Source organism: Chelonoidis abingdonii, chromosome 4 (assembly GCF_003597395.2).
Source record: "Chelonoidis abingdonii isolate Lonesome George chromosome 4, CheloAbing_2.0, whole genome shotgun sequence".
NCBI classification, from domain to species: Eukaryota; Metazoa; Chordata; order Testudines; family Testudinidae; genus Chelonoidis; species Chelonoidis abingdonii.
In genome coordinates this window covers 50,406,581-50,418,332 of record NC_133772.1, presented here as the reverse complement: position 1 = coordinate 50,418,332, position 11,752 = coordinate 50,406,581, and positions in this window count along the sequence as shown.

The following is an 11,752-nucleotide window of genomic DNA, read 5'->3' as shown; positions in this document are numbered from 1 at the left end:
CACACAATCGATTTAAGGATCCTAGTGTGGACGCACTAAATCGATTTTATAAAATCGGTTTCATAAAATCGGTTTAAACAAATTCAAATTAATCAGGTAGTGTAGATAAGGGCTGATACTTTGGGGAAAACTAATGCTCTGACAGAAAACACTGACTGGCTGATGTGATGTCATTCTTAAGTACTGACTTTCAGAGACATTATTCCTGGGCATAGCAAAACAAAGTTACTGCCAGTACCATATATACTGGTTATTTGTGTTGTGACTCATCTCTATCGGCTTGTATTTTTTGACATGCTTCGCCTTACCAAATATATATCACTGGGAGCCCAACTTACAGTGCAGTCTGAGCACAGGCAATGCCTCTTGGGAAAATGAAGTGATATATATCTCAAAAATATTTTTTCTGAATATTTGTAAAGGTTTCAGGAATTGAAACACGTGCAGTTGGTTCTTTTTCACAAGGAATATATAATACGGCAGCATGGAGTAATTTATCCCCAGTCGCAGGAGTGAGACCTGTGGTTCACGAAAACCACAATAAGTATTCAGGGGCTTAACCTTGGGTGTAGACTGTGTGAAATGTTCTGCTCTTTCCATTTGATTAATCATACATATACCTTACGTATATAAATATATATTTTCTGCATACTACATTTGTGTAGATATTTCTTGTTTGTAATTGAGTATATTACACAAACAAAGGCAACACAGAAAACAAAGAAATAGTTGGATCCATATATTTCAGAAAGTGCTTGCAGTTGCTAGGTAATTTTAAAACAAAAGAGAGCTTAAATTTATGAGTTACGTTAACGATATCTGTAAAAGTAAAACTAAATGTGCCAAATGTGTAAAAATGAGAGGGAAAGGAGCCTTGTGGCACAAGCAAAGAACCAGGAGTCAGATTCTATTCTTGGCATTGCTACAACTTTCCTATGTGACCGTGGGCAAGTCACTTACCAGATCTGTGCCTCAGTTTCCCCATCTTTTGAAATGCAGACAATAACTTTCCCCTGTCTCATTAGAGTACTAGAAGAATAAATTCATTAATGTTTCTAAATCACTTTGAGATGCTTTTTGGTGTGATGAAAAATTGGTCTTTTTAAAAACAAAGTAATAGCCTAACTATAAAAGATGTATAGAAACATGCCCCAACATCCGTTCCAACCCGAACAATGCAGTAATTTGCCAATAATTTCAGACAAATGACAGCTGATATTGCAGAGTAATATCTGCCTGCACTGTGTGTTCAAATTTGCAAGCCGTTCATAAAAAAAAGAAAAGTACCTTTCACACGTTAGGTAGAGATAACATGAGAATGCCATAATGTGTGTGGCTCACAAAGATTGATTAATTTAGTCTCAAAACAGCCTTGGGAGATAGTCATATTAGCAAAGCACTGGACTATGACTCAGAACTTGTGGGTTCAATCTGTCCTCTGGCACAGACTTCTTGTCTGACCTTGGGCATATCACTTAAGCTCTTTGGCTTAGATCCACAAAGGTATTTAGGTCCCTAACTTCCACTGAAATCAATGCAAGCTAGGAGCCCAAATGCCTTTGTGGATCTGGATCTTTGTGTCTCAATTCCCCATCTGTAAAATGAGGATTATAGCAGTTCCTTTCTGCCACTCTTTGTTTCTTCTCTTTGAGAAGGGGTTGTTTTTTACAACGTTTTGTTCAGTGCCTAGCACAATAAGAATTCAGTCTGAATTTGGGCCTCTAGGTGTATTGTAATAGAAATGATGATATTATCTCCCTTTTACCCATGGGGAAATGAAGAAATTAATGGCCTGATTTTCAGAATGCTGAGCACCCACAACTCCAGGTTGAAGTTAATGGGTGCTATTGGTTCTCAGAGTTTCTCAAAATCAGGCTCTAAGGGCCAGATTTTTAAAGCTATTTTCAAAAGCATCAAGGTCTCTTTGAAAATCCTATAGGTGCCTAAATATCCTTAAAAATCTGGTCCTAAGGCGAGGTCTACACTGTGTGTGCGGGAGTGGGGGTGTCAACCTAAGATATACAACTTCGCGTAGCTGAAGTCAGCGTATCTTAGGTCAATTTACCTGGCCATGAGGACAGCGACAAGTCAACCGCTGCCATTCCTCCAGCGACTCTACTTCCACCTCTTGCAGCGGTGGAGTTCTGGAGTTGACAGCAGAGCGATCGGGATCGATTTTATCGTGTCTACACTAGACGTGATAAATCGATCCCTGATGGACCGATCACTACCTGTTGATCTGATGGGTAGTGTAGACGTGCCCTCAGTGTCTTGCTCAAAGTCACATAAAAAAAGTAGTAGCAGAATTAGGAATAACGCCCCAGATCTCCTGAGAGTCCCAGTCCAATAGCCTAACCCATGAAGATTTATCCTCTTTCTATCTCTCAAAAATGTTTGAAATGCTGCCTTGTATTTGCTTGAGAAAAACATTTGTTGAAGAAAAGGCACATAGTTCATTGGATCATGTTATGACATGATACAAATTAACTTGTCACAGATTTCAAAAAATTGTTTTTTTTTTCTCTTTTGGAAATGGAACAAACTCCGTTAATGTTCTTGTTGTGAGTTATTTAGCTGAGACACCTTCATGCGATGCCACCTTCATTATTTTGAACCTAATTGCAACACTTTTGTAATTATTTGTGCTTATTTGCTCTTGGGGATGGAGAATTTCCCCTGCGTGTTTTCTTCCTTCAAGGCTGCTGCAGTGGTCCTGAAGCAAATTTAACAGAGACTGTAGTACTGAAAGCTTTCTGAAATCATTCCTGAAATATGGTGTATAATCTCCTGAGATTAACTGAATGACAAAATTTAAATGTAAGTTAAATTTGACACCTTCCACTTAATTGATTCCTACTATATAAAAAATGCTTCAGTTAAGTATTTAAGATGACATTTAATTGGTCCTGGGTAAGATACCACTCTGTGTAAAATCTTTGTGCTTCTTAAAAACTTTAATCACTGTCTTTCAAGCAGGGCTAAATTTACCATCACCTGGATTTTATTGGCATATAAAAGCTTAAAACTGGGACTGACCTAAGAAATTTCCTCCAAATCACACAGCTACTCTTACTGCTTCTTAGGAACTCTTGATCAGTGACTGGATTCTCATTTGGAAAGAATTCTACAGAACTATCAGGAAGTTCCTCTCCCCCTCACCCCATCTTTCTATAAAATGGAGGAGAGGGGAGGATTGATCAGTAAATGAGCTGCTGGAGGAAATAATAAATTATCCCATTAAAAATATGTGTTGGGTCTATACTGCTACTTTGGTTCCTTGTGCTTAGCTTGCAAAGTTACAGTATTACAGGCTGGAATTGGAGTACCAGACAAAGAGGAGAAAGTTGTTCAAAAATACTGTTTAAAAATAATATATACATTATTATTAGTCATTCCATGGCAATAGAGGTTATAGCTACATTTCAGTAGAGTTCTTTTGCTCTCCTACTGCCTTTTTGGCAGCAACAGTCCTCCCTTAGCAGTGTTTTAGTGCTTAGAGTTGATGGTAAGCTATATTTTATGCATATAATGTTTAATTTAATACAGCAATGTGTGATTATTTGAATTAATTAGAGGATGTGTAAGAGCTCTGTGCTTAATGCACTTTTGATATTCACCTTTTAAATGAACATTTATATCTATTGATCTATATATATTTGAAGTGTATTTATGCAAATTTGATATACTAGCAATATGAGGCATTATAGATAACTTGCAAGGGTGTTGTAGTGTAAATCCACACTTAAAGCATCAAACAGCATGAGTTTAAGTTCTGTGTTCTAACTAGTTTATGGTTTTTTAAAAAGGCTCGGCTGTTCACTCTGTTGAAAAATACATCAGAGTTGTAGCTCAACCTTTTTAAGTGATAACTTGACTCCATGCTTGGCATGGTAGCCCTAGCCAAAAAAAAAAAAAAAAAAAGCAATAAATCTATTTAAAACAGATGTAGTTATTACCAGGCTATCTAAACTCTGCTCTTCATGCTCTTCTTACAGGTCTAACTACCTCCAAAGCATGTTAGAGGGAAGCTGTGTTTGATAGTAACTTCACAGTTGTCACTTTTCGCCACGGTTGCAATGCTAGGTGCCAAGGGCGTAGCCAAAGGCTTACTTATTTAATGTATTGCTTCGTTTTTTATCCATGATCCTCATTATGCCCTCTGAATGCTATACAAAAATGTAAATTAAAAAATGATTGGGAATGTTCATCTAAGAACCTGACCAAATGAGGCCCCTTACTCTAAAGAATGCCAAGCCTGGGTGTGGGTGGACTACCTGATTCATCGTGTTCTATCTATAATAGTCTTCTTCAGTGAGAGCCCTGCCACTCACTCTGGAGATCTGACTGCTAGAAACTAGTAGTACAAGTGTCTAAATTGATCTTAATTACCACAAAATAATGAGAAAAGGGGATTGACTGAAGTGACCTCACTGATTTAGAAAACAAGTGGAAGGATGAGATGACAGAAATGAGCCAGAATAATTTTCCAAACTCCCCCAACCCTGAATTTTGGTTGAAGAGTGAAAGAGGGAGGAAGTCTCAGATAAGCTGGATCTGAGAGCTGGATCTGAACCACTGATCATCTAAAACACAAATACTCTCAGATTTACCAATCTCTAATGCCTTTCACCCTGTTAACAGGGCAGCCGTCTCTGCTCTGATGGGTATATGCTAGAACTTTTTAGCTACCTTTATAATATTCTGAGCCTCTAGGATGAGCAAGTTTTTCACCTTCTTGAAGAAACTGTGGCAGGCCCAAGAATCTTATTCAAAGCTATTTTTTTGTCTTAGGGCACAAGGTACTTGCATTCCTTGACCATACCTTGACCATTCACTGATGGACCAGAAGAATATAGCTGGTTAGACTGGCATGGTCTGATTACTGTTCAGTTCAGTCAATGTCTCCATCACTGATTTCCACAGAAATGGAATTAGTGGTCTTCTAAGTCTTTACATCTCTCAGGTTTCTACGACTCTAGAAATACTTTATCGAAACTGTGAAGGAATGGCCTTAAGCATCTTGCCAGCCAGGGTGGGAACTGTTTTTGTCACCCCATCACAGGGCACCCAAGCAAAAATACAAACAAAAAAATATCCCCAGTGGCATGGCAGTATGGTGCCTTACTGCCCTGCTTATCTACCTCACTACCCTCACTCCAAACTGGCTCTGAAACATGACATTGTCAGCTCTTTTCAATGGACGGTACCAAAAAGGAACAGAAGCAACATGGATGGCTTTGCGATTGTTCATATAGAAAAGTCGGAACTATTCATGAGAGGAGGGAGAGTTACAATCCACTCTGCTATGGACACAGTGATGAGGTGCTTGTTCTCTGAAACCCAGGCTAGATACTAGAGGGTAAATTATCTGGGTGTAGAATAAGTGTGTGTTGAACCATTTTGCATTACACCAGCTATTTTTCAGTTGCAGCCAATGTTACTGATCTGGTAAAATGTTGCCCCCTATTCACTGAGTGAAGCATGTAACAAGCCTTGATGTCAAAGATACCATTGAGTAGAGTGAGCATGGTTAGTCTCTCTGGTTTGTATGAAACTGGAGGGACCTGGTAGCCACAATTCTAGGTTAAGTGCTGCCCTTGTACACCAGCAGAGTGAGTAGGGGACAAATTGGCCAGCTGGATTTCCAGCTGATTTAGTAGGCTTCCCTGGGTAGTACAAGGCCAGTGAAACAGTGGCTTGTTGCAGACCCAGTGTTGGGTCATGTCAGTAGAGGAAGGGGTGTGGCCATAGAGTGTATTACAGCTATTCTGTGCTGCTGCAACACCTCATTGGAGACTGAGGCAGACAGATGTAAACCAGAGCAGACTCTGGGGATTGTAAATCAGAGCCAGCATCTGCCAGAATCTCGAATGCCACAAAGGGCAACATAAAGCCACTTGGTCTCCTGAGTTGCACCATGCTCAGCGTGGATGCAGTTTAGAATCTGGGCCAGTGTTTTGAACAGGGACCTACAGAATATTCTTCTGGTTTCAATTTAGTTGGGAGGGACAGCATGAGATTGGGGAAGCACATCTAAATATTTCTGCTTCTGCTTGATGGGAGCTTGTTAGGGAAGGTATGTGCTAGGATGGGTAATATATGGCTGAAACCCTTTGGATGGAGAAAAGGGAGTGGGGATTGGGACAGTTGATATGTTGGGCAGAGTCGATACATCCGTGGTATGTACTATGGATAATACCTTTATCTTTTGTTTGGAATGATGTATTATTCCTTGATGAATGTGTGCTTATACTAACATATGTATTTGCTATAATATTGTGTCAGCAACTTCACATCTGATCTTCTCTCTGGTGGAATGTATGGGACACATGAGGTAATCTTGGGTATTCTTGGCTATTTTGACCCCCTTTTTCCTTCCCTAAAGTAGAGTTAAATTGGAAAAGGGTCAGTTTCTTCCAGCTAATTTTCTGATTAAATCAAACTTAAATATTTAATTCCGTACACTTAATTGAGAATCGTGGTAGTGACTCAAGCCAGGTTAGAAAAAGCTCAGTTGATGTCACATACCTCAGTGGAGTACTATTATTAACAGGCATCATCTTAAGAAAAATAGGGTGCTGATCTTCTTCCAAGTTTCACTCATGTGAGTTATCAGAATGAGATGCTGCTTACAGTAGATGGTGCAGACACTCAAAATACGACATTCCATGCTTTCTGAGATCTTTGACCTCGGCTCCCCTTAAGTGGTGATTGAATGTAGTAATGGGCTCTGTTAGGCTCCTGGAGTTTGGTTCCTTCTTGACAGATAGATAGGAAGTGAAGGAGCAAGTGGTGGTATCTCCCAAACACCAACCGCTTGTGGCACCAACATGAAAGGTCACATTTGTGATGCTCCTTTTCCTTTCCAATTTAAGGAGTCATCACTGAGCATCTCAGCTAACACCTCACTGAGATGGCTGGGACAGATTATGCTTCTCGGAGCTTCTGTAGAGCTGATCAGAAAATTTGGTGATATTCTCACTGAGAATTTTCAGCGGACGATTTAAATTTTTTGTGAGGGGGAAAAAAACCAAAGAATTCCAACAAAAATTAAAATATTCAGTTTTCAGCTGAAACATTTTCTGTTTTCCTATACATTTAAAAAAAATCTAGGAAGGTCAATACTTCCAATTAAGCAAAAGTTTTCACAGAAAAATCAATTTTCCATTGGAAAAAAAAAGTGTTGACCAAAAATTTTTGACCATCCCTCCCATCAGGTTCTCTGCAGACTCATACAGACACTTCTCTGCATTCAATTTCTCAGCTCACAGGTTTGAGGTTTTCTTTCAACCTTAACAGTGAAAGATTGACTTTTAAAAAATGAAAGCTGAGATGCTGGAGAATGAGATAACACCCATATCACTGTGTACTGGGCCAGTCTGAGCCGCCACTGTGACCATACGATTCTATTGGTGGGTTTGTTTTGGTTAGTACAAGCCTGCTAACTCCTCCAGTTTTATTGTGAGTCTTGTGATATTTGGTGTTTTCCTCCAAGCTCCAGTTCTTACAGGCATAGTATTAATGAAGAATCCCAGCGGTCATTAAAAACAAATATCTAGCTCTCATGATTTCAGAAAAAAACTTAACATAAACCGTTAAAGATCAAAAACTAGAACACAAATAAAAAGAATCCAAATGGATTACTTATTAAAATCTCATGATTTTCAAGCCGAGCTCATGATTATCATCTAGATTTGTGACTACTGAATGTTTGAGGCTGGCAGTACTAGGCCTGATCACTCTTGCATGACGTGTTAAAGCAATTTCAGTAGTTGCCCAATTAAGGGTGACATGTATCTAGAACGTAGCAGCTCCTCACTTTCTTTCATCTGAAGATGCCCTAGTGGTTGAACTTGCTCAGAGAGCTTGGGATGTTTAAAAATACCTAATTAGTTGAATGGCCTGTACTTTTCCTGGACTGGGGACAAATTTTAATTGTGACATGACAGTCAAAATAAAAATATACCGGACAGGCAAAGAAGCAGGTGGGATAATTGACTAACTACAAAGAGGTTTTGAGTGGAGGGGAGGGGAAGGGAGATCTTCACTGGAGAGGAGGCATGTCAACTATATTCCATATTTGTAACATAGCAACCTGGCCAGTCTAACCTTGCTTAGCTCAAAATCCTGCTCCTAGCCTGCTCTGAAGCCACTAACTTCAGCCTCAGGCTCTGCGGTCCTAGAACCTCCTTTCTTCCCAACTTTATTGGGGGGAAGAGGATGTTGGATGAATCTGTGCAGCGTTATATCCAACCCTACTCCCCTTATCCACGCCCAGCCATTGATAGTGTGCAGGGTGGTTTATACGCACCCTAGCGGACAGCCTCTTGATTTCCTGTTTCTCCAGCACAGAGAAACAATATGGATTCCAGTGTATCTGGGACTCTAAACACTTGCATGGGAGGCAAAACCTGCCCCATGATAAATTACATGGATATGGTTATAAAGTAGGGAGCAGATTTTGAATTCTAGATCTCTTACTTCATTTTTAAAACAATTATTTTCCCTTGTAACTTTGTGTCTCTGCTGCCCAGAGAACAGCGGCCAAGGAATCCTGTTGCTAATATAATACCTGTAAATTCCCCTAGAAGGTCACCATAGATTGTGTAGCCTAATGGGTAAAGTGTCAGCCTTATATTACAAGGGTAGAGAACTCACATTCTCTAGAGGCTGTCCTTTTATGAGCTATCCTTCAGTTTTTATTCTCTCAGTATCAGAGGGAAGGCTCTATTTTTAACACAGAGATAATTTTAATTGAAAAAGTCTGCATTCAACAAAAATATTTAATTTTTATTTCAAGAATCAAAACCTAGTGATACATAATTTTTACAACACATAGACATTCAAGTACAGTAGATCTTAGTGTAAGCAAAGAAATCTGGATCTGATTCAGAAAGCAGTTCTGTTCAGGACATACGCATGTGCTATGCGCCAGTAGGACTTAAGCGTGAGCCTAAGTGCTGTCCTGGATCAGGGCCATACTTTGTATGAACTTGAACAATTATTGTAAGAGCTACAAAAAGTCATCCATGTAGGATCATAGAATTGCAATATTACATCAGCCAAGTCTGACATTAGCCAGATACTTTAGAGTAAGGTGCAAAAACTCCAAAGTGGGCACTAATATGAGAGGAATCGTCTTGCAGCTAATTTAGTTCTAGAGCTGCTGGGTGGGAACCAGATTTTCTATTTCATGAGAAATTCTGCAGTTTTGATATTTTTTCTGTTCCAAATCAATGAAATTAAAAAAAAAACCCTCATGAAATTTCTCACAAAACAAAATAAAAAAATTTCAAGTCAATTGAAACATTTCATTCTGGTTAAAAATATATATTCTGATTTCATAATATAAAAATATTTTTAAAGTTCTGATTAAAAATATAATTTTATTAAAAAAGGAAATGAAAAGACCTTTGAAAATGGAAATGGAAACATCCCATCCTACATGTTCTTTCATCTTATTGGACCATTCCATTCTGATTTTGTCTCAATGAAATTTTGTTAAAAGTGACACATTTCTGCAAAACATTTCTCTTTTGATTAATAGGTATTTTCTAATGGGAAAATGTTCTGTTGGAAAATTTTTGACCAGCCCTACTTAGCACCTTAAATTCTGTTATTATTGTATGTTGTAACCAGTGCCAGTGCATCTGGGACCCTGTCCCTATCTGGGACAGTTAGTGTTTATATTGCAAAGAGCTATGGCACTCTGCCCCAACGGAGGATCTGCCACTTGTGCCCTAATGCTGAATTCATTGTGACTGTTCGCGTGCGCGAAGTGACTTACAGGCACAAGTGTTTGCAAGATCAGGTCCTAAGTTGGAAAGTATATTTCACCTGCATAAATATATCTACAAACACAACCTTTTATGTTAAAGTACTAAACAGGGCGCTGGAGCGCGGAGCAGCTCCGGAGCAATGGAGCTGCAGGTTTTTGCCTGTAGCTAGAGCAGAGCCGGAGCACAGACTCAAAGCCCTGGTATTAAACAGTAAAATTAAACTAAAAGAAGCCAGACACTGAAGAATACAAAACAGCAAAAAAACAATTCCTTACCTGACCTCCCAAAAACCACCATGGTACAGTACAGGAATGGAGGTAAGAAAGAAATGAAGGCCCTGATTCTGCAATTGGCTCCAAATGGGTGAATTCTTGCGCCCTCAAGCAGCCCTTCTGAAATTAATGGCCTTGATTAATATTTTTATTTGTGGAAAAAAGGATGCAAAAATATTCTGTAAAATATTCCTTTATTAGGAGTAGTAGTAGCAACCACCATCCCAGGATTGCTTAGCACTTCCCATAAAATCCCCAATTTTTGATTTCTTAGAACTTTGGAAAACTTCAACTATTTGTGTTGATTTTTTTATATTTTTGGTCTCTGCCGTGAGTAGGTATTGTCATTATTTTCCAGTTTTGATCTAAAACGATTCAACTATATTCAAGGAAGCAGCTTCTGAAAAAATAGCTAATTTTACCAAGATTGAAAACCCTCTTGGCTGTTTTTGTAGCTGTTCTAGTAGCTACTACTTTTGCTGGCCCCATGAAAATCCATCTAGATTTTTCTGAGTTAGAACTCCCTGGGAAAGCAATTTTTACACACGTGGAGTAGAACTAGTGAGGTTTCCTTGTTAATTTTCTGAAGACTTCATTTGCATTTCACATGCATCAGGTCCTCATGAACCTCCAGACAATCAGACAAAGTGGTTCCCTCCTGTTTACACTCACTAAATATTCTTTGACGTAGGGAAAGGTGCACTTTGCTGTGAGTCTCTCTGCTACTGATGGGTGTTAATTTTGTGCACTTTGTGGCCTCTATTTTCGAGAAAAGCTTCACACACAAACCCCATTTTATAGAAATAGTCACTGAAAGGTTGCACAAGGTCATTTCTAAGCCCTCGTCTACATTATAAATTTATGTCAGTATAACTACGTCACTCCTGAGCTGACCAAACTCTTGGTGTAGACAGGGTTATGTCAACAGCAGGGCTTCTCCCATCAACATAGCTATCAGTTCTCAGGGAGGTGGAGGAGTGCCTACGCTGATGGGAGAAGCTCTCCCATTGTCACAGGTAGTGTCTTCACTAAGCACTACAGCTGTGCCACTGTAATGCTATACATGTAGACAAGCCCGAAGATACTTAGGAATAAAACCTGGGTCTCTAATATAGCAGATGCAAGTCTCATTCACTCAGCAATGCTGCTTCAGAAATAATCTGTTAAATGTAACTCAGAGTGGTAGGAGTCTGTGCTATGCATCTGAAACTTAGGAAATTAAATTAAAAAAAAGTTAAAACACCACCATGTAATGTTGCCAACTCAGGCACTCAAACGTTAGCAAATGCCAAAATGAATATGACTATTGAAACCCTAATTCTGCCACTTTGAGTATGCATTATGATATGATGGTTAATTGCATGATTGTATACTTTTTTCCTTCACTGGATCCCCATCTCATTCAAGCATAGGATAACTTGTGGAGGTCTTTCGGTCCAATTCACCCCTGGCTGGGATACAACACAAGTTCTCTGTCTTTACCCTCCAGGAAATCTTCATCTACTATTCTCCATCATTTTTACGAGGCATTTCATTTTCTCCTACTTGTGACCAGACCGAAAAAGAAAAGGCAATGTGTGATCTAATACACAGGGAATCGATTTGGGACTCAGGAAATCTGGGCTGTACTCCTGGCTTTCCACCCAGCTGGTGCATGATCCTGGGCAAGTCACTGCTCCTTTCTGTACTGCTTTTCCCTTG